The sequence below is a fragment of the Papio anubis genome, chromosome 2 (genome assembly GCF_008728515.1).
Source record: "Papio anubis isolate 15944 chromosome 2, Panubis1.0, whole genome shotgun sequence".
NCBI lineage: Eukaryota > Metazoa > Chordata > Mammalia > Primates > Cercopithecidae > Papio > Papio anubis.
In genome coordinates this window covers 80,124,555-80,149,208 of record NC_044977.1, presented here as the reverse complement: position 1 = coordinate 80,149,208, position 24,654 = coordinate 80,124,555, and the positions used below count along the sequence as shown (strand labels likewise).

The 24,654-nt window shown below is 38.6% G+C and overlaps 1 protein-coding gene across 21 annotated transcripts in view; it reads right to left on the bottom strand.

Moving 5' to 3' along the window:
• Positions 1–24,654, bottom strand: part of FHIT (fragile histidine triad diadenosine triphosphatase) — a 1,487,995-nt gene that overhangs the window by 367,860 nt on the left and 1,095,481 nt on the right. The window lies entirely within an intron of this gene.

Here is a 24,654-nt window from a genome sequence, read left to right as displayed (position 1 = left end):
CCTCTTAGTTGGCTACTGATCCCCACAGCAGCAGCCAACATCTAACCAATGACGTATTTCTTGTACTTCCCCAAATCCCTTTTCTTTAAATAAGGTAATAATAACCCAAACTTGCATTTTTCAGCTGAGTGCTTTGATAGCTGCTTCTCAAAAAACTACTTGGAAGGTAAAGGAGTTTTCTTTTCGAGACTTCGATCATAAATACTCCATGATTCACGCAGCTCAGTTTGGCCTAAATTAGTGCAATGTTATGGCTATAAAGGAAACAGGAAACCTGTGTTCCAGGGACAAACTTCTGGATCTCTCTATTCTCAATGTCCTCTCCCATGAGGACACAGGAGGGTTGGGCTACCTCCATAGAATGATAATAAAAGTTTGCAGTCAAATAAATGTGGAATTGTTGTGTTAAACATCAGGACATTTCATAGCATGTAACATACTAACACTCAGTATAAATCTCTAAGCAGGGTAAGTGGGCTCAGAACAAGGCACAATCTCTCAACTCATTTCACCATCTTGAAAAGTTCTTCCCTGGAGCACAAAGATGAACTAAGTAATCACTGCATCCCTCGCAACATTTTTACTTTCTGATCAGGACAATATGATTCAAAGGAATGATTAAAGCAGGGTAAGGGAGTCTTCTTACCCTAAAGAATCCAAAGATCACTACATAGACACCAGTTTATGGCTTAGTGATGTAAAACAGGTGTGATTCAGAGCCAAGTTCATGTAGGTTCAAATTCTGTTTCCACCTTTGGTAGCTGTGCATTCTTGGATAAGTTACATCACCTCTGAGCCTCAGTTTCTTAATCTGTAAAACAGAGATACTAACATGACTTCATAGAGGTGTTTGAAATAGGTTATCTAAGATGATTAGCACCAAGTGTTACATATAATAGTTATTTCAGTTATTCATTGATTTATCTCAATTACCATTAAGGTTGAGACCTGGCCATCATTACCTGGTTAAGGAAGGGGTTTGACATAAAAAACATTCCAGGTTTCTTCCCAGTTTAGGACTTTATAATTGGCTTTATTTTTCATGTTTCAATTATGTAACTAAAATCTCCTATTCCACAGATATCAGAACACACCCCACCTACTCTCTGCTAAGTGTGTCTCTGTACTCTGCCTGTCCCGTGAAACAATTCCCAAAGCCTAGGAGGGTCTTCTATGATGCAGATACCAAAATGATGTGGGTCAGAAGTAACTCATACATCCATGTCGTCAGAGGTACACTATACAAAATGCAGAGTACACTACAGAGTGATCTGATATGCCAAGAAGAAAAAAAAATAATCTGATATGCCAACAAGAAAAAAAAAAAGTATATGTTGTTTCTCTACTAAAGAATGTCACCGCATATTGATTTTTCTAGTCTTTTAAGTAGACTGTGTTCAGAATTTAGATCAGTGTTAGGGAAATTCACTTATAAATTCACATATACCTGTATATAAGGATAAAGTCCTGTATATAAGGATAAAGTCCTAGCTTAAATCTGGAATGAGTAAAAACAAAGCGTAATTAAAGTTAAAAATGCCCCTCTGATAAGACAAACACATGCTTTCTACCCAAGGGTGCAGTTAAAGAATAATAATAAAAGATCCCTCTAAAACCACTGATAGGTAATAGACTCCTACTGACTCCCTAAAAAATGATGCCAACCCAAGCAGCTTAGTTTCTTCCAGCAATGGAATTACCCATTTCTTTGGGGCTATCTTTCCTTCAATGGTGATTTGAGAAATACCTTTCATTTATATTCCATTTTGCACAAATAAAAAATATATTTAAAGCTCTATAATTAGCTGTCCTTTGCTACTGTAAAATTCAGTGCTTTTGTTCAAAAGGAATAGACTATTGATTTACAAAGAAGCTGAAATGCTGTCAAACTACCCACTGAAGAAATAAAGAAAAGTGGTCCCTAGCTTGGCTCTGCCTCTAAACTAGCTCTTGTCCTACCTCAGCTCTGTATCCACATACCAAGCCTTCTGTTAAGGTTTAGACTTGTACAGCCAAGAGCCTCCCAGGCATCTCTCCATTGACATCCAAGGGACATCTCAAATTAAAAATTCAACTCTTTGCCTGAAACACCATTCGTTAAGTGCTTTCCAGATTAGCCTTTTTTTTTGCTTCTATTATTTGTACCTCTTAAAATGCTTCCTATTGCAAGATGTAGAAAATCCCAAAACTGGCTTAAACCATAAGAGAAATTATTGTCTCACATATTAAGATAAGTGGCTCAGTAAAGCTAAGTATGGGATTAATTATTTCTCTTTGCTCATAAAAGCATCAATGTGTCAGTTGGGTTCAAGTACAAGAATCAGAACCCATTCTAGATATTTTAAGCAGGGGAGACTTAATACAGCAAAGTTGGTGTTTGAGAAATAACTGGGAGGGCTGAAAGAACAACTCTAGGTTGAGTATTCAGGAAGGACTCCCAGAACAATATCCCATCGACCTCATGGAAGTTTTAAGGAGCCACTCCTCCTGAACCTGTCTTAGAGCCATAGTAAAATCAAGAACTTGTCACTATTACAACTGACTCTATTAACGCAAGAAACCATAGAATGCTTATCTGTAGCTGTGGTCCTGAGTTTCAGAAGCCAGATCATAGAGCTGCCACTGCTGCTTCTGCTGTTCCAACCATGTTGTAAAACTCAGAAAGCTGGAGTGTGGGCAGGGAAATACGACTGCAGGGAAACTGGACACATACCAAGCATTCAATAAATTGTTTAATGCATAAATGAATGAGCTATAATTCATGTACTACAGAAACCTTACCACTAAAATGCTTATGTTCTTCCCAGTTAGGCCAGCTTCGCAGTTCATTTAAAAGGGGATGAGAGAGAGCTGTTCAACACGTGTGTGGCCATACACAGTGAATCTACTAACCGGTTAGTCTTTTGGGATTCAGTGTTACATCCTACTATGTGCCAGTCACTGTACCCTACTATTAGCGATGCATAAATCAGAAATCTTGGCCCAAAGAAGGACTACTGGTACATAAAGATTAAGATTCTACGACGACAGCTGCACTGGAAAACAGTACCATGAAAAGTGTTTTGGAGACGGGAGCACAACCATGTGAATGTACTTAATACTTCTGAACTGTACACTTAAACATGAGTAATGATGAATTTTATGTTATGTGCATCTTACCACAATTAAGAAACAAAAATAAAAATAAAAAAACACATTATAAAACAAGCACAGCCTTTTATGTAAATTGCTTCTTTAATCCTCATAATCAGACAAGGTAAACAGTATGAATATCCCTATTTTAAAAATTCTGACCCAGTAAGGTTAATCAGCTTGATCAAGGTTATATAGCTACTTAGGAGCAGGGCTGCGACTAGAATTTAAAGATTTCCAACTCCTAAGATCATGAGCACACAAATACACAAATAAGCAATAGCATCATGTTTTCAAACAGTCTAGTCTCTTCCTGGGCTCTGTTTCACTGAAAGACTCTCCCATTGTTTCTTGTAAACAGGCAATTAATTGTACACACTAATACACAGAAATGGCCCTTAAAATAAGGAAGAACAGGACAAATCTTTTTTTTTTTTTTTTTGAGACAGGGTCTCAGTCTGCTGTCCAGGCCTGAGTGTGATGGTGCAATCTCAGCTCACTGCACCCTTCACCTCCTAGACTCAAGTCATCCTCCCACCTCAACCTCCTGAGCAGCTGGGACTACAGGTTCATGCCACCATGTCCAGCTAATTTTTGTGTTTTTTGTGTCACCATCTTGGCCAGGCTGGTCTCAAATTCTTTGGCTCAAGCAATGTACCTGCCTCAGTCTCACGGAAAATCTTGCAGCCTTGGGCTAAACTTATTCAAAAAGAAAAGTGTTCCTTAAAATTAAAAATGGAGAGTATCAGCAATAGTTGGAAGTGTACTGATTCAAGGGTATCCGGGTCAACTGACAGAAGAGAGAGGCCAGAAAGGAATCATGGTACATTGAAAAGCCACTGTCTGATAAAAGTTGGCAGGGCAAATTCTAGGTAAGAAAGAGCTCTTCAACAAAGAATGGCTAACTATTTAAGGAAAATAAGTTACATTGTTTTCTCATCTCATGTCAAATATTAAAATTAATCACACACTTATTAATAAAATAGAGCAGAAAATTGAGCCATATTATAAACAGAAGAAACTTTTATCTGGATTAAAATAAATTTTAAGTATAAAGATCTTAAAACAAAATGACAAAGGGAAAAATGAAACCTATCACCCCAGAAAATTAAAACTTTCAGTTCCCCAAAGCCATTATCAATAAAATGAAGTGAAAGAATATGGAGAATATGTATTGAAAAAAGTATTATAGGCAAAGAGCTAATATCTTCAGACAGAGTGCCATTCAAATCACTATGGTACAAATCCTTTATTAGAAAACTAAATTTAAAGCGTGAATAGTTCACAAAATAAGAAATATATGTGGTTAAGTACCATATGATAAAATACTCAACTTCACTATATTCAATTAACTACAATTTTAAATAATAAAACAGTAATTTTGTTGGAAAAATAGGCAGAGTATTTTCATTTATATTCAGGTCTTCAGAGGCCACAGGTATATGTCACTCTAAGGGAAAATTGGCCTACATATCAAAATATTTATTCATAGCCTTCTAGCAACTTATGCCAATGTAATGATCAGAGACCCAGACAAAGATTAGTTGTAAAACATTTGACACAGTTTTATGTGTAACCATAACAAAACTATAAAAAAAACTAAATGAGAGAACAAATTCTGATACACAAAGGTGAATACTTGCAAGACATTAAGAAATCAGGTTTTCAATACTTCATAAAATGAAAAAGTATTGACACAGTGAAGTATAAAAAAGTAGAACACAAAATGTACAAACACGAATAGGTATTATGTGTATGTACAATACATACATATTACAAATCTACAAAGACCTATCCATATATGCATACATGCATTTAGATAGGAATTTTTAAAAGCACAGGAAGGAAATTTACTTAAATCTTAATGATGATTATAGATGAGAAGTAGAATTAATGTTAACTTTTCTCCTTATTTTTCTGCATTTTTCAAATATTCTTTAATAAATTGGAAGTGTATTGGAAAACATCCAATGATGTCATAAACACTCATTTCCTAGATATATTAGATCTGTTAGTGTTTACTGTAGACCAGTGGACTATGCTAAGGGCTTATGACAAAGAAAAAGAAGCAGTAGACAGACACAAAGAGACTCCTGACATTATGGGATCTTCTGGAGAAAGAGACGCATGTTGGTACAAAGGCTGCAATGTAAGCAAAGTAGAAACAAAAACAAAAAAAATCATGAGAATGACGTTGTAGTTGAAAGCCAGAAAGGCGTCTTGGAGAAGGTGGCGTGGAACTTTTATATGAAAAAGTTGGAGCCCCATCTCATGGAACAGTGGGACAAAGTATTCTCGACAGTGGGCTTTACCATTTGAACTCGATCCTCAGCCTTCAATAAAAATCAAAAAGCCTATTTTCAGAGCCCCTCTTTGCTTGCTTCTCCACAAATTACGTACTTCCCTCTTTTCTCTTATCTCCTTGAGATACTGTTTACCTAGGAGACAAGTCATTTTTTACAGCCCATCATGAACAACTCTGGAAAAGAATCCCCTCATTCATTACAACATAGTGTGAATTAAAGCCCAAAAACGAACTCTTCCTGGCATTTCTAATCAAATATGTACTCCACCTGTCCTCTAATGGTGAAATAAAAAGTAGCCCCAATATGAAAGCAATTCCAAGGATCAAGCAAGCAGGTAAGGCAGATTGGCCAAGAAGGAAGAGCAGGGCACTGAAAAATCACACCATGATGCAAATGACTGTTTCTCTATTTACACGAAAAATTTTTCCTGCTATAGGTGATTTTGATATTCTAATGATTTAAAAACAGAAAAAAATTAAGGGAGTCAACAAAATTTCCCTTCTATTTTTAGAGTTATTTACCGCTAACAATCTCCCCTCTAGAAAAAAAGAGTTATGGAAATACTGTACAAAATGCACCATGGGTTAAAAAATGATTTAAATACAGGAAATAATCGTTATTAAATACATCTTCTAGGGAGATCCACTCTGTCCCAAACCTTAAATTAGAAAGTCAGCAAAAAGATGAACTGAATCCCTGATGTTAATTGTACAGGCTCACTGGATTAGAACTAGAGATAATTAATGGCTAAATTTTAATATGCATTGGACTAAATGGCTGATAAGATTTCCAGTAGTTGGTTTGAATTCCAGAAGGGAATGATTATTTCTTCTCTGGCCTGGGAGCCCTACGGTCCAAAGACATGTAAAATGTCTGTATTTGGAATGAAAGAAGTTGGGGAAACAGCAGAATAGGTGAGAGAATGGCAAAAACTTCTAGAAAGAAAATATGGAAGTTCAAATTGCCTCTCCTCATTTGAAATTTAGAATATAATACTGTATAGAAAAGAGGGTTTAATTTTTTTACTTTTATTACTGCTTCAGTGATTAGCATTCCTGTCCTATAACATCAATATTAAATCCAGACAGACCTAAAGTCTATTACTTCCTATCTTAAAAAAAAAAAAAAAAATGACACTGTTTATCACCTAGGTAATTACATTTTTTATGTTCTTAAGAATTCAGGAGCTTGCTATGGTTAATTGGGAAAAATGTGAATTATGGTTAAGTCGTGCCTTTTTTTATTAAACTTGTAACAAAGCAAATGATGAGGAACCAACAAGTCGCCAATGCTGAGGGTCCAGATGAACAGATGCACAGAGAACGCAGATGAGCTGATTCCATTAAAAAGCTGGCTGCAAGGGTAGATGATGAAGGTTAAGAAGATGTAGGACTATAGAGGCCACCAGTGAAGAGGAAAAAAAAAAGTCCCCTGCTTCTTCTGCACAACCTTCAGGATGAAAGGAAGAAAGACCACCAACTGCAGGGTCAGTACCCAGACACCTTAGGGTATACCTGAGGCTGTGAGGCACCAGTGAGAATCAGGTCTGGTTGTGCATCAGAATCACCTGTGGAGCTTGTTAAAAGATGGGATTCTGATCTCCATTCTTGCAAAATGCTGATGATCCAAGAGGTGAGTTTGAGACCAAGGATATTATTTATCTTTTAACAAACCTCACAGTAATCATGAATGTACAGTCACGTGTTATAATGTATTTTGATATCTTATTTTTTAGAGACAAGGTCTGGTTCTGTTGCCCAGGCTGCAGTGCAGTGGTGTGATGTCTCACCATAGCCTCCCAGTTTCTGGGCTCAAGTGATCCTCCTGCTTCAGCCTCCTGAGTAGCTAAGCCCACAGGTGTGCACCACCATACCCAGCTCATTTTCAATTTTTTTTTTTTTTTGTAGAGACAGGGTCTTTTCCAGGATGGTCTTGAACTCCTGGCCTCAACGAATCCTCCTGTCTAAGCCTCCCAAAGCACTGGGATTATAGAACTGAGCCACTGCACCCAGTCCTGTTTTAATTTTTTAAATTTAACTTTTAAAATTCAAATATAGCTAGCATTTTGGTAATCTTTTATTTTAATCTGAATGATGGAATATGTCGAGGGGTGAATGACAGTAGGGAGGCATAATACTGTCAGGGCTTCCTATAGTGCTTTCTTCAATTTCTTTAGAATATTTGGTCTCCCCAGAGGTAAAGTAACTGGCCCAAGGTCACACAGTGAATTAACAAAAAGAAGAAACGAATTCTAATATTAGAAAGTACATACCTGCTATAACTACTTGATTGGGCAATAAACTAGAAGTTAGTACATATTAAGAACTGCAGGGGCCAGGTATGGTGACTCACGCCTGTAATCCCAGCATGTTGGGAGGCTGATAGGGGGGGTGAATCACCTGAAGTCAGGAGTTCGAGACCAGCTTGGGCAACATGGCAAAACTCCATCTCTACTGAGGTTACAAAAAAAAAAAAAAAATAGCTGGGCGTGGTGGCGGGTGCCTGTAATCCCAGCTACTAGGGAGGCTGAGGCAGAAGAATCACTTGAACGTGGGAGGCAGAGGTTGCAGTGAGCTGAGATGGTGCTACTGCACTCCAGCCTGGGCAACAGAGCAAGGCTCCATTTCAGAAACAAAAACAGAAACAAAAACAAACAGAACTGCAGGATTATTACTCTATTTCTTCAATTTTTTATTTATTTTTTATTTTTGAGACAGAGTCTCACTCTGTCATCCAGGCTAGAGTGCAATGGTACAATCTCAGCTCACTGCAACCTCTGCCTCCCAGGTTCAAGTGATCCTCCTGCCTCAGCCTCTCAAGTAGCTGGGACTACAGGTGCCTGCCACCATGCCCAGCTAACTTTTTATTTTTAGTAGAGACAGGGTTTCACCATGTTGCCCAGACTGGTCTCGAACTCCTGAACTCAGGCAATCTGCCTGCCTTGACCTCCCAAAGTGCTGGGATTATAGGCGTAAGCCACCATGCCCAGCCTATGTTTCTTCAATTTTAAGATGCCTGTTTTTATATTTTACCATAAATAAATGGAGATGGATCTTGTAATTGATATGTTTAATATGGAAGTATTTACTTTTTCCAAAATATGAAATCAATGGTGTACTTAAAACAAACAGCATTATAAAATCCAGGATATATGGGAGGGGTATTGCATATGTATTGTTCCTTTGAAACAAGGTTTTCTATGGATTAATTTTGTCCCTGTATGGGTACTGTCATTGTGTCAAGTAAGGAAATCAAGACTCGCCTGTGCTAGAAACCTGGAAATAAACTTTTGGCATATACTTGCCTCCTATCGTCAGCATCTAACCACTCATTGAGTACTGGTGACTCAATTTCTACTTCTTCAGGCTTTTTTCCCTTCCCAGTTTTACAACTTCAACTGTCCCTCCACTGTAGCACTAATGAAATCTACCACAGAGCTGTCACATTTATCCTCATTAAACACAGACTTGATTCCGTAACTTCCTTTTTATAAAACTCTACTGGCTCCCCAGTGCTTTCAGAATCAAGTCCAAATCCCACCAAATGGCATTTAGGGTCCTGTGAAATCTGTCCTTACCCTGCCTTTCTGGTATCGCAGTCATCATCTGCTTCTTCCCTGTTTAAAAAATCAGTCTAATCAACACTCCTGAAGCTTATGGCATTGTTACCACGTTTCTAATAGTTTAAACTTTCAAAGCCCAGCTCGAATGTCACATCTTCCATCAACCTTTTCCAGTCCTCTCATTAAAATAAATTTCTCCCATCTCAGCATTTCCACAATATACAGCACAACGAGCATGCAGTCTTGCCTCGTGTATGCCTGTCCGTCCACCCAATTAGACAGTAAACTCTCTGGCAGCAGAAACTGGGTCTTAACCATTTTAGTCTCCTCCATAGAGATCAGCACAGTGCCTGCACATAGTAGTTATCTGCTAAGCATGAAATCTTTAACAAAGCCAGAATTGATTCTGAGGCAAGGTTAAAGATACTATAAATAAAACTTCACTGAACTGAAATTCTTAGTCCCATGCAGGGCACCTGCATATTTTTATTAGGTTCCACCATGGAAGGCATAATTTTAGGTATTATCATGCTGATGATGCACAATCTTCCTGCTCCAACTTGGCCAAACCCAGGGAAGCAATTTCCTATTTGATTAAGAGTACGACAGCAGTGAGGACTGGAGTATAAAAATTTACTGTAGGGTTGAGAATGTAAGCTTAATTGTGGATCAAATAGGAAACATTCTAAACAGCATTTTTTAAAGGAAGTATTTGAACAGCCTATTTTAGGATATTCAATATCATCTTCAGCAGTAAGTCAAGCTCTGGAAACTAGCACGTTTCAAGACAGGTACTCACTCATTCTCTCTTCTGTAGGATCCTAAAGGGGGTCCTGGGGACTATCAGTTACTTAAATGTCTCAGGTTAATTCTTACTTTAATTATATCTCAACAAAGTGATTTTTTTTTTAACCATTTGCTCACATAGCAGTGAACAAGCTTTACACTGTTATCAGTCTTCACATAACAGTTCCCAAATTTTGCCTTTAGGTTTACATTATGTGTAATGAGTTTTAAAAGTCTTTCTCCACAAAATCATGAGAGCCTTACGAGTTTCACTCTCTGCCTGACCTCCTGAAACCCTCAAAAGATAATTAAAGAATCATGAAATCTTCTTGTGATTTCATTAAAAAACCTTTTTTTAAATCATTGATCATGTCTTCATTCTACTGAACCACTTAAGAAGTAGGCAATTTAAACTACCCCTATAATGGTTCACTAGCCTCAGCAATCAAGGCTGTAAGAAGACAGAAGCCTATGTCCAACATTATTATTAGTAGTAATTATCTGTTATATATTAATGCTACTAAAGTAAAATGTGAACTATATATAATCAATAATACGACTTTAATAATATATATATAACAATCCAGTATAGTCTACCCCTTTATCTGCTGTTTCACTTTTCATGGTTTCAATTACCTGCAGTCAACTGCAATTTGAAAATACGTGTGTATAGGCTGGGCACAGTGGCTCACATCTATAATCCCAACACTTTGGGAGGCAGAGGCAGGTGGATCATTTGAGGTCAGGAATTTGAGAACAGCTTGGCCAACATGGTGAGACCCTGTCTCTACCAAAAATATAAAAATTAGCCAGGCGTGGTAGTAAGTGCCAGTAATCCCAGCTACCTGGGAGGCTGAGGCAGGAGAATCGCTCGAACCAGGGAGGCAGAGGTTGCAGTGAGCCGAGAACATGCCACTGTACTCCAGCCTGGGTGACAGAGTGAGACTCCATCTCAAAGAAAAAGACAGAAAATAGGTGAGTATAGTACAAAAAGATACTGTGAGACAGAGACCACATTGATATAACTTTATTACAGTAAGTTGATATAATTCTTCTATTTTATTAGTTATTATTGTTAATCTCTTAGAGTGCCTAGTTTACAAATTAAACTTTACCACAGGTGTGTGTGTGTGTGTATATATATATATGTGTGTGTGTGTGTATATATATATAGATATATATGAAAAAACATGTTATATCTAGGATTCAGAACTATCTGTGGTTCCAGGTATCCACTGGGGGTCTTGGAACATACCCACCATGCATAATGGAGGACTACTGTATGTATTAACATATATAATTATAATAATAAAGACAAAAGCAGTTTGAGTTGTTGATCACCTAGCACTATTCTAGGCACTTTCCATGCATTGTTGATTATATCCCCACAATGTTCCTGTGGGTAAGTGTTAATTCCACTCTATAGATGAGGAAATTGAGACCAAGGTGACAGAGAGAAGACAACAGAAACATGAATGAAGCCCTGATTGCCAGCTTTCCATTTCATCCCCATGTTAATCCACCCCACACTTACCAAGGGATTAAGAGTGTGAATAAGAGACTTCATTTCATGGCTTCATTTCATCTGGGTTACTTTAGTCCTGATAAAAGAACATGGTCAGGTGTGGTGGCTCACGCCTATAATCCTAGCACTTTGGGAGTCCGAGGTGGGTGGATCACCTGAGGTCAAGAGTTCAAGACTGGCCTGGCCAACAAGGTGAAACCCCGTCTCTACTAAAAATATAAAAATTAGCTGGGCATGGTGGTGTATGCCTGTAATCCCAGCTACTCAGGAGGCGGAGGCAGGAGAACCCAGGAGGCGGAGATTGCAGTGAGCTGAGATCATGCCATTGCACTCCAGCCTGTGAGACAAAGCAAGACTCTGTCTCAAAAAACAAAAACAAAAACAAAAAACACATTAGCCCTGTAGCCCTGTGCCTAATGTCACAGTGCTATCCCTTCGTCCCATTCCAGAAACTATGTATGAAATAAAACCTGTGATCCTATCAGTCATATCCTTGTGACCCTATCAGTCTTATCCCTTCTCAAGCCTCCCTTCCTGAAACTCTATGCCTCTAATCCTATGAGACATTTCACAAAAAAAACCCTTGTTAAACAGAGATTTCCCCCACACTCCAAAGCCCTCTTCCCAGTACTCCTCAAATTAAAAGTCTAATAAGATTTTGTATCTACGGTCAACTAAGAAATAATATATTTGGGTTTGACTCTTTGCTCAAACCAAGAATCATTTATCAGGCCTGCTAAGTATAATCTGCTTTCCTAAGTATCATGAGAAATATGAAACAGAATACACTTACAAATCTTAAATTGTGAGAGAAGAAATGAGAGAAATGCACAAAAGTTTTCTTTTCTCCAGAAGAGAAACTGCAACTAAAAAAAAAAAAAAAAAAAATGCTAGAAATAATAAAAGAGACGTTAGAAACCAACACGCAATTGTCACTAATTACTCCAGAAAGGAGTGCTCAGCATTCTAATAAAAACATTATATTAGTATGTTGTTTGTCATTAACAAAGAGATTTTGCTTACAACTACATCAACAGATAAGATCCTATGATATGTGTTGTCTGGGGCAAAGCAGGGAATTGTGGGAAATGTGGAACAAATTTGTGTTGAATTCCTGCCCTCAGGGAACATTTGAGTTCATGAAATAAAAGTAGGAATCTTTTGACTGGACAAGATTTGTTTTGCTAGGAATTCAGGATACATTAATCCATGAGGAAACATGAACGTCTTGGAACTCGACCAGGAGATTGTGGTAAAAAATCTAGGAGTTAGGTAAACAGTGTCTAGCCACAAGATCAGAGGAGGGGTTTAAACCTCTAAGGGATCATTTTATGGGAAAAAGCAGCCCCTTCTGAAAACATTAAATTCAGGACATGAGGGACAGATAGACATTCATACTTAGAGCCTCAGAGAAAAAAGCATCTGGTGGAATCTCTTCTAGAAACTTGGGCTTGGGAGAGTTTGGAACGTGGACTTAAAGACCTGCAGTAAAGTCTAGAAAAAGATAGAGGCAGCTTGTTACAATTTACACCAACAGGAAACCATTTAGAAAGGAAGAATAAATGTTAGTTAAACTTTAAAGATTAAATTACAAATTTACTCAAGTGATTTTAACTTTTACTGCACAAGTAGCAATTTTAAGTCATAAGGGATCTGAAATGTTTCCAGAGTTTTAAAATGGACTGTTTTACACAAGTGAAAAAAAGATTTTGGCTTCTAGTGCTGAGCACAGAGCAAATCCTGTGGCTTGTAATGGGCTGGTATAATTGCATAGTTTCATTAAAACAATTTTATTACTGACTTTCTAGTTTTCTGTTAATTATCATTTCAGAGTAAGAAAAACTATGACTTTTAAAGCCTATATTAAGATAGGCTTAAGCAAGCATGGAAAAGAAAGCCAGTGAGAGAAAATATAAAAAGAAGCTATTAATATTAACAGTTACAGTTGGACACTTGTTCATTTCATAAATCTTTGCAGTATTAGCAAGATTGATGAGAAGTAGTACAAATGAGAAGAACATGAGATAAGCGATCATTTGTTATCATTACTGAAATATAAAGTATGATTCAGTGTTTCATAATGGATGTTAAATTTGATTTAACATATGGTTGGCTCATTTGCTGAAAACTATCCTTAAAGACATAAACTCATTCTAAAGTCAAAGACATTGTCTTAATAACAGTCTCTGGATTATCTTTATGGAAGAGACTGAGTAACCTCAGTAAATATAAAGTTAGGGAGAAGTTATGAAAAGGCTGTTCCTTAAGGGAAGAAAAAGCGCAAATGTGTTATATACTCTGATTCATTAAACATATTATAGAGAATTCTAAAATATTGTTGAAAGAGTAAAGAATTAATGTGTTTTAACACCAACACAGAGAGAGTCTTTTGAACCGGTTTTCAAATGATGAGTAGAGAAACCCAATCACTGCTGTCAATGCTTCAGCAGCTGCCTAAGAAATCCTCCTTTGTCAACTTCATTTCTATAATCACAAGAGAACGCCAGGGCCCAGTTTAAGCTTAGTGGATTAAGCAGATCACGGCAAGTGTTGTTAAAATAATTTATAATCTATCATTATACTTCAGTAGTGATCTACCTGGAATGAGAGATACTTAAAAATATTAGTTACATGAGTATATTTCTATCCTTGACTTAGTTTTGTCTGAATTCTCAGTTCCATTAAGAGAAATGCACTAAAAATAAATAAATAAAAATAAATAAATAAATAAATAAGAGACAAAGTCTCACTCTGTTGCCCAACCTGGAGTGCAGTGGCATGATCATGGCTCATTGTAGCTTTGAACTCCTGGGTTCAAGTGATCCTCCTGCCTCAGCCTCCCAAAGTACTGGGATTACAGGTGTGAACCACTCCGTCCGGCCTACATTTTTTTAAAAAAAACAGCAATTTATGTACCTCCTAGAGACACCACACCAGTTTGAAGACTAGCCATCTTCAATATTCCCTGTGCCAATTATGCTCAAAAAGGCTTATTTCTTGAGCTAGCAAGTATCTGCTCTACAATCAGGTTCATTAATAAAATGTCTGTCTTTCAAAAAAAATATAGTTGAACCTTCTGTTTTCACTGATGGCTGTGCCTTTCCGCATCCTTGGATACCTATTCTTATAACCCAGCCTACGCTCATCTGAAATAAGTGACTGCGAGGCAGCTCCATTATCCTGCATCCTGCCTGCAAAAATGATCTAGATGTGGGAAGTAGTGCTTCCCCTTGTTCTATACACTAAATCAATATAAGTTGTTAGACTGCATCTTCTTTGATCAAAGTGTCATCCAATTCACATTTAGCCATCAGAAGCATGTCTACCAAAGAGCAATGCAGCCAAATAAGCTTTATGCGCCCATCCTTAGGTTATACTCCTTAGTTAATATTACTCTTACTTGGCATTGATTTTATTTATTGACAACAAAAATACCCATGTTTGACACCAACTAGCCTTGATGTGCCACTTTTCCTGACTCTCTCAGCTTTGCTCCCCACATTTGTAAAACGAGAAGTCCAACCTTTCAGTGATTCATGAAAGCAGAGTTCACTGTCAGCCTGACCACACAACCACACCCTGAGGATCTTGCTAGGGGCTCAAAACCCATGATTAGATCTGATAAAGCCTCCCAAATTCTATATTTTAGTAAGTTCCCAGATGATTCTCACACATATCTCCTACAGAATAGATATAGCTAAAACAAGCTACAATATTATATACTGAACTCATTCAACCATTAGCACAAAGGAAATGCGTGCTAAATCAGCTGTACAATCCACTCTGTGGAGAAATCCAGCAGCCACTCCAAGAAGCTGACCTCCAAAGGTCATGGAGCAAGATGGAGACGAAGAGGCAGCCTGGGTCTGGAGTTCCCACTTTGTTCTCTTAGCAGCTGTACAACTTTGGACAAGTCTGTTAACCTCTCAGAGATTAGGATATCTTTTCTCTAAAATGGTGGAAATAAAGCCTACGTTAGAGGGAGACTGTGCAAATTAATTTTAAAAATATACATGTAGGCCAGGCGCAGTGGCTCATGCCTGTAATCCCAGCACTTTGGGAGGCAGATCACCTGAGGTCAGGAGTTTGAGACCAGCCTGGCCAACATGGTGAAACCCCATCTCTACTAAAAATACAGAAATTATCTAGGCGTGGTGGCATATGCCTGTAATCCCAGCTACTCAGGAGGCTGAGGCAGGAGCATCACTTGAACCCGGGAGGCAGAGGTAGCAGCGAGCCGAGATCATGCCATTGTGACAGAACAAGACACCGTCTCAAAAAAATATATAAATGTGTATATATATGTATGTGTCTGTGTGTGTGTGTGTGTGTGTGTTTGTGTGTATATATATATGTGTGTGTACATATATAAATATATATATGTATGTATGTGTAATGTACTTACAAAATGGGAGTAGTCAAGACACTTGGGAGGACTGCATTCGGCTTTACTCATTGTTCCTTCTGCTGTAGCAGCTAACAAAGAGTGAGTACACTAAGAAAACAATGCTTTGAAGAAACAGTTTAATGCAACTACCGATGACACATGCTATTCATTCAGAACAGTTTATTGAGAGGCCTCTTTGTGGGAAACACTGTGATAGTCCACGTGCCCCTTCAGATCTCTTCCTCCCCTTCTTTCTCTGTTCTGTGCTGCAGAAGCCTGATCTATGTGGACTATACTGACAGGCCCCTTGGTGTTCTGGCTTCCTGTGCAAGTTGGCTAGTGAGAATACCAAATGAGAGGAAAAACAAGAACTTGGTCTGATCTAGCAGAAAGATCAGACCAAGGCCCCAATCACAGAGATCTCCTGTTTCTCCCAAAGTACTCTGTTTTCCCAAACATCTCTCCTACTGTGTTGCAGCACCACTCCCTCACCTTATCCCTTTGGGCTTGAGTCTTTAAAACTCCACTGCTTACCATCGCCAGGTTCCTGCACTAACCTTGCGGTTCCTCTAAACCCCACCAACACCTCTCTATATCGTCCCTTTGTAAAGAAGTTCTCTGGAGCGCAGCCTCAGTTAAGTGTACCCTCTGTTCCAGTCAGGAGTCTCATATAAACACGGTGTTAGGAGTTAGGGAATACAGCAACAAACAAAAAAGTCATGATCTCTCATGATGTTCTAACAACCACCACTGTCATAACAAACAGCTACCGTTTATTGGACACATATCCCATGCCAAGCTCTGTAGAAGTTGTATACCTGAGGTTGCTATCATCACCTCTATTTTTCAAATGAAAAAAATCAAACCTTGGAAATATAAAACCCACATGAATATCTACCAACAGAACTTGGATTCACAACAGAACTGAGATTGAAGCCAGAGTCAACGCAATTCACAGCACACTCTCCTAAATGCTGAAGTATTACCACATTTACCTTAATAATGTCCCTGCCAAATGGATCTTCAGTGTGAGTCATAAGAAATTTCCCCCAATCCTCCCCATGTCAGATCTGGCCATATTCAGAAAGCCTAGTTTGAAAATTCAGGAGACCTGAAATGTGACCTCTCATCACACCTACTCACCAACTGGCTGATGAATTTCCTCCTCTTTGAGCTAACACCTCCAGGGAGATGCATGCTTCCGTAACTAGTGGCCTTTGTTCTAACCACCAGATCTGCCATTTTTCCTGCACAATTTCAAGATGAATGCAGGCAAGCAAGGGAGACAGCCCTTGGACACTCTTCTCTGGGAGTATTCTAGGACTTTTCAGGCCTGCCTGGTGAGATCAGGCACCTTATCACTGGCTTCTACTTGTGCGATCTCCCAATTACACAAGCTATCCCATCTAGATTTACATGTGGCCATCCTCTCTGACCCACAGGCCAGAGGACTCAGCCCATGCAATGTTTTTAAAATAACCCCAACCCGGGGTGGGATGACAGGCTCACAGCTGCACCAACTATATTAATTAGTACCCAGACCTTTTGAGAATTGATTTCCACTTTGATCCCAGCCTACGCATTTCTATCTCTGATATCTAAACAGCAAATCATGTTATCTTATAATTAAGTGATAATCTTCATGACAGAAAAGATGACAGGCCTATAAATGGCTTCTGCAAGTGATTAAAATAACTTCCTCCCCCTTTCCACCCAGCCCTGGAAATGTTCTACAACTTCACAAGGCTATTACTTGTTAATAAACTCCCCATGACATGAACCTCATTCATATTCAACAAGTTTACATACCCCCAAGGTACTCTCCAGAAACCATATACATCTTATTTTTTATGCTTAAATAAGAACATTTTATTTTTTTATTTCTGTCTTTATTTTTTTGGACACAGGGTCTCACTCTGTCACCCTGGCTGGAGTGCGGTAGCATGATCTAGGCTCACTGTAGCCTCTACCTCTCAGGCTCAAGGATCCTCCCACCTCAGCCTCCCAAGTAGCTGGAACTATTGGTGTGCTCCTCCATGCCAGCTAATATATATATTTGCATATATCCATGCCAGCATATATATATATATACACACATATATATATGTACACACATGCGTGCGCACACACACACACACACACATATATATATATATTTGTAGAGATGAAGTCTTACTGTGGTGCCCAGTCGGGTCTCAAACTCCTGGGCTCAAGTGATCATCCAGCTTTGGCCTCTCCAAGTGCTGGGATTACAGGCATGAGCCATCTTCTCATGCAGCCTACAAGTACATTTTATTAGCCTTAGTAAGTTACACAAAACCTTTGACTTTAATATTCATGTAACATTAAGATTGTTAAATTTTGCATGTATATGCATGTGTATGAACTATATACAAGTTCAGAGTAACTTGAAGATCAGTATTGAAATAACATTGAGTATTTAATATGAAATAAGAATAAATGACTAAAAGAAGATAAGTTTTACTTTAATAAGTGAATTGAATATTGAACCCTGATATGGTTTGGCTGTGTTCCCACTAAAATCTCATCTTGAATTGTAGTTCCCATAATCTCCACATGTGCTGGGAAAGACCCAGTGGGAGGTAACTGAATCATGGTGGCTGTTCCCTCATGCTATTCTAGTGACAGTAACTTCTCACAAGATCTCATGTTTTGAGGGACTTCCCCTTTCACTTGGCTCGCATTCTTCTCCCTCCTGCCACTGTGTGAAGAAGAATATGTTTGCTTCCCCTTCTACCATGACTGTAAATTTCCTGAGGCCTCTCCAGCCATGCTGAACTGTGAGTCAATTAAAACTCTTTCCTTTATAAATTGTCCAGTCTCAGGTATGTCTATTAGCAGTGTGAAAACTGATTAATACAAACCCTTACAAGGTACTGTATTTTGGGGCAAGTACCTAAGATATTATAGCAAACAATACCCAACCAATCAGCTTCTATGACAGAACTGGGCCACATGCCTGGAAGGCAAATAAGAGTTACTCTGCAGCCAACTGATCGCCACAGTAATTGAGGATCAGGTAGAAAGAGTGCTGGGATTGATTAGCAGAGTCTGTGATTTGGATTGGACATAAAAATGATATAGTCCATTCCATGTATGCTCAATGAACACTGCACAGGTGAACAGATAGGACTGTGACCTCCTCTGGGGCAAGCTCCATGGCTATTCCATTTCCATATCCCTCAAAACTCCTAACACAGTTCTTTGTACATAGCAGACATTCATTTTGCAGAATAGATACCAAGATGAAATGCTTCAGTTTGTTTTTAACAATGTAATTCTATTGCCAATTTGATAATTCATTGATTTCACATCTTCCCTTCCTGGTTACTCTATACTTAATTTTCCCTTTTCTTCCCTTCCTTTTTTTTTTTTTTTTTTTTTTGAAACGGAGTCTTGCCCCTTTGCCCAGGCTGGAGTGCAGTGGTGCAATCTTGGCTCACTGCAACCTCCGCCTCCCGGGTTCAAACAATTCTCCTGCCTCAGCCTCCCAAGTAACTGGGACTACAGGCGCATGCCACCACACCCAGTTAATTTTCATCTTTTTCGTAGAGATGGGGTTTCACCATGTTGGCCAGGATGGTCTCTATCTCCTGAACTCGTGATCTGACCCCTCTACCTCCCAAAGTGCTGGGATTACTGGTGTGAGCCACTGCACCCGGCCTCTTCTTTTTCTTTCTAAAAGCACATCAATTTACATTTCTAGATCCACTTCCTACAAAGAATTTCCTCTGAATGAATTCAACCAATGTCCTGTACATGTAAATATATGTATGAATCTTTGTACCTAGCCATGTCACAGGGTTTTTGAAGCCAAACTGAAAACTTTCCTAGACTACATGTTGATGTTCAGAATATCCACATTCCCAGGCTCTTAACAAAGCTGTATCAAACTCCTTTTCTTCTGAGTAATATATTATGTACGTAAAGTCCTAGGAGATGCCCTAAGTCTACTATAAGTGGTGAATTACTTTCTGTTTTCTGCTTTGCTTCATTCATCCGTGGAGCTATTTTTCTCATCCCAAATATAAACATCTGTTTTGTTATCAAGTTAAAGTTAAGGAGATATAAAACCCTCTCAGATTAATGTACAGCCCATTCTTGAATTCTGGGTCTTAGTACGATCCAATATATCATCATGAATTTTATAGAACATACTGAACTTTTAATTCTTATCTGATTTATCTTCTTAATGATGCTTAGATTTCCATTCAAAAATCCTGTCTCTTCTTACCCTTTCCACACTCTGTCTGTTCTTGTGCCCTTTTCTGGAGGTTTACATTTCTCTTTAGGATTATCTCTCTCTCCATATTTCCCTTAAACTTTCTCTCTCTCACCTACATACACACACCACACACTCGATGTCCAAATTCACAGTCTAAGCATTTTGGTGCTCTGCCATTCTTCTTCTACCTTTGTTACAAGTTCCTCCTTCCCATGGAATCAATTCTAAGGGGAAAACGTGAAAAGGAACCTTAGAAAGCAATCATTGAAGGTGCAAAGGGAAAAGTCCCCACGTCTGGGAGTGTCTCTAACCAGCTGTGTGATACGTGCCATGTAACACCTGGCTTTGGTTTTCTCATCTGCAAAACTGGAGGGTAAAACAAGACTGTCTTGAATCCTTTCTAATTCTGAAATGTTCACAATTATCAGTTAACATTTATTGTGCTTTTCTGCGTGGCAGGCCTCAGGCTAACAGGTGGCTATGACTAGCACTATCCATGCTCACAACAACTCCACAAGGAAGGTGCCACGGTTATCCACATGTCACTCAGAAAACTGAGGCTCTGAGAGGTAAAGTCATTTCACACCCGATGGGATATGGGTGTAAGACTGGAACTCAGATGGCATGACTCTCAGGTTACAGATTCTGCATCACGCGCTCATATCAACTCATCTGTATTTTTATACAATTTCAAAAATGAAAGCACTGGGCAGGTGACTTATAAATAATGAAATTATATATAAACATAAAGAAACACCCACATTGTTGAAAAATTATTTCCTTTCCAAAAATTACTTGAAAGGGCACCAGTAAGCTCTTACATATTTGATCAAAATTTAGACTTACTGAATAGGTGTGTGTGTGTGTTTGTGTGTGTGTGTATATAGGTGTGTGTGTGTGTGTGTGTATAGGTGTTTACATACATATACATATGTATACATGTATATACACACGTATACATGTATATACATATACACACCTATACACACACATATATATACACATACCTATATACACACACACACACACACAGAGTCATCCCTTGGATTGGTTTCAAGACCACTGCATATATAGAAGTTAGCAGTTGCTCAGTTCCCTGATATGTAATGATATAGTATTTGCATATAACCTTCACGCCTCCTCCCATATACTTTAAATCATCTCTAGATTACTTATAATGCCTAACACAATGTAAATGCCGTATAAATAGTTATTCTAATGTATTGTTTTTATTTGCATTATTTTTATTGTTGTATTACTTTTTATTGTTTTTTCCCAAATATTCTTGATCCACAGTGGATGAAATTCACAGATGCAGAGCCCATGGATGCAGAGGTCCAACTCCACTTTTAACCAATACTCATATTCACACAGATACATATGATCTCACACTTTCATGTAATATAAGCACTACATGACTGCATTATATTATCAACTTGTCAAGAAAACTGCCTATGCTCTGTGTCCTTTATAAAACAAGGTTCCTACCTAGTAAGGGCAGCTACAGACTTTCCCCCCAGTTGTCCCTGCTACAAGGTGACACCCACAGATATGTCTCCTTCTCTTTTGCTTAAGAAGGCCCTTTCTATTCCTCTTTCAATCCTGTCCCCAAGCCTAAACCCATCAGTATCCCCTACTGCTGTCATTCTAGGGGAGATTCCAGTCATCTTCCCCCAGTGCTGAGACAGCAGCCATCTACCTGGTAGCCTCTGCCCTCCACAGTCCATTCTCCACACTGCTTGCTTTCCTATCTTTTCTCAAAGCCAATCACATAGGTCCCTTCCTCACTTAAAACCCCTTTATGACTCCTCATTGCATCAGAAATAAAATCTGAACTCCCTTCCACTGTTTCAGAGGCCCACAGTCAAGCTCTCTACATCTAAAAAGTGCCAACTAGTCTTTTGCCAGTTGTCAAACAGACTGAGCTTAGCTTTCTCTCAACTCAGAACCTTTACACACACTGGCTCCTTGATTTGGAGTGCTCTCTCTCCATTTGCCGTCTACAGTCAGACCTTCATCTCTTTCAGGCTGAGACAGAACCCTCCTCCAGAGAGCTTTCCATGTCCCCCTTATTTAGTCTGACCCAAGCCCATTATTCTCTCTTCACTCTTCATTTGTTTCCTTCATAATAATTCTGACTGATCATTATGTTATTCATCTCCACGTGTGTGTGTGAACTATCTTCTCTCACTATTATACAAGCCTCCAGAGGGTGGGAAGCAGTTGGTCTTGCTCATAGATATAGCCCATGCATTTAACTCAGAACTTGACAAAGGTTAGATGGTCACTAATTATGTATTTGTTAAACAAATGAACATATGACCTCAGATCTTTTTGCCTTAAGAGAAAGAAAAGTAAACCATTTGAAAAGGGGGGAAGAAAACTATAAGGTTAGCAAAAGTTAATGGTGTTGGCAAACATTACTACAGGCCCTTGAGAGATGTTAAAAGAATGGAGAAAGCCCTTTAACATATTTAATATATCATCCCTACTTGGAAGATACTTTTAGAATTGTGCCTATGCCCGGAAATTAATAAATGGGTGAGCATATTCTGTGTGACTAAGAGGGGCTAAGGAATTGGTAAGTATTTCTGTGAGATTTACTGGATGGTTGAAAAATCTCTGTACATTTTCCGCTGATTGTCTCTACTTTTCTACTGGTTTATTGTCACGCTGATTTTTATGGATCTACATTCAACAGCAAAGGTAAACAAGGTAAAACGCCAGAGAATAATCGCTGTAATATAGTAGAAAAGTATTTTAAAATCAAAATTTCTGTTGCTAAACCCACCATCTAACACCTGTTATCACATTTGAGTGATATCACACTTAAATTCGCTTTTGAGTTAGATTACTGAAGACAAATGACTTACTGAAATAGTATCTAAAAGAGTTAATACATAAACATCTACCCAATAGAGACTTAAATATAGCAGTGCTTGTATACCTACTGAAACATGAAAGACTACCAGGAGACAGGGATTTAATGTGGATTGATATTAAAAAGCTAATGGAAATATGGTGGTCTTTATGATTGGGCTGGAGCATCTTTCACAGCTCTTAAAACATTGGAAGTTTCAGCTGCTGGGCTGAAAGTGAAGATATGGGCTGGTGCTGATGATGAAGGACTATACCCCAAGCCTGGGAATCTGGAAATCTGATGTATTCAGCCAGAGAAACTCCAAAGTTCTCCGTGTTTCTGCCGTTCTCTACCCCCACAAACTTCAATTCTTCCCTTGCCAATAAAATACTGGAAACTGAGTAATAAAAGGCAAATTTCATTTCAATTCCTTGAGCCAGCTCCCTGCCAAAACTTCTGCCCAGAGCGGTAGAGCAGGGAATGAGTTGGGGCAAGCACAGATGTCCTCCTTCTACTCTAGAGGAAGAGAACTGCAAAGGGTATGGCTCTGCATCTTGTCTACTGGCTAATGTGATTCATAAATAAATCACAGAGGGAGAAGTGTGGGAGGCCCCTGTGGTTCAATTCTTTCTCTCTTTTTCTCTTCCCCAGTGTGGAAGATTGTCTTGAGGGTCTGGGGACCAGGGAGCAGAGTCACCTACACGGCCTGCTGTACAGCAGCTCTGGCAGCTTAGCACAACCCATTCACATACTGGGCAGAACCCTCCCAATGTTAACCTCTGCCAGAGCTCCTCCTGACATTTTTTTTTTTTTAATCCTAAAAGAGGAAGCATTTCAAATGACCTAAATCTAAAAATAGAGTGCTTCATGCTCATGACTCTTTTAAATAGCATCTAAAATAAAGAATTAAAGAAAAAAAAAAACAAACCATGTTTCCATTTTTGTGACACTTTCCTCTTCCTTTGAAAAACAGAAAATACTGTAGCGCTTGTCAATCTAAAATCAGACTATGTGCCAGCTGGAATCCTAGGTTTATTTATTACTGTGCACAGTTCTTACATTAACTGTTTGTTAAAGACTGATTTTACCACCACTGAGACACAATGTAAGCGGAGGTCTTTCCATGTTTTGCCAAAAAGATTGATTCAAGCATGACCCATCTGGGAGAAATGATATTAAAGGATAGGGACAGAAGTACTACTCAGTCAACTGATCCAACTATATTTCTGAAGAAATCAAGTTTAAACATAAGTAATTGCCTAATGGAGTTGGGCCAAGATGGAGATAGGAAAATATCCATGACACTTCCAGTATTTGCAAAACAGGTTCAAAAATAAATGTGCAACATTTTATGGTCTGTAACATACTTCGTCACTTAGCCCCAGAGACATCTGGAAAAAGATAATCTAAGGGGGCAGGTTTTTATTCTCCACTTTAGAAAACTGTTTACATTTATTCCCTATCACAGTTTCAAGTGGAATGGTTGTAATTCACCCAATAAGCTTTTCTAAAAAGCAAGGAATCAGAGTTTCTGGGCATGGGGCCCATAGGCCTTTACAAAACTTCATAGGTGTATACCTACAGGTCATAGATTGTGAATGACAGACAACACAATGACTATGTTCATGAACATACATGCTCGTATACATATATACATGCAGACAAGCTCAACCTAGATTCACAAATCTTATAAGGTTTTACTTCCACAAGAATGGGTTCCTGTTCAATATCTCCTACCAGCCAGCCCTCCAAGAGAGACACCGACAAATGTAGACAAGTAAATATGCTCCTCCAAACATGGAATGTCTATCACTTATTTCAAGTCATCAAATGTATGAGTCTGCTGTGCC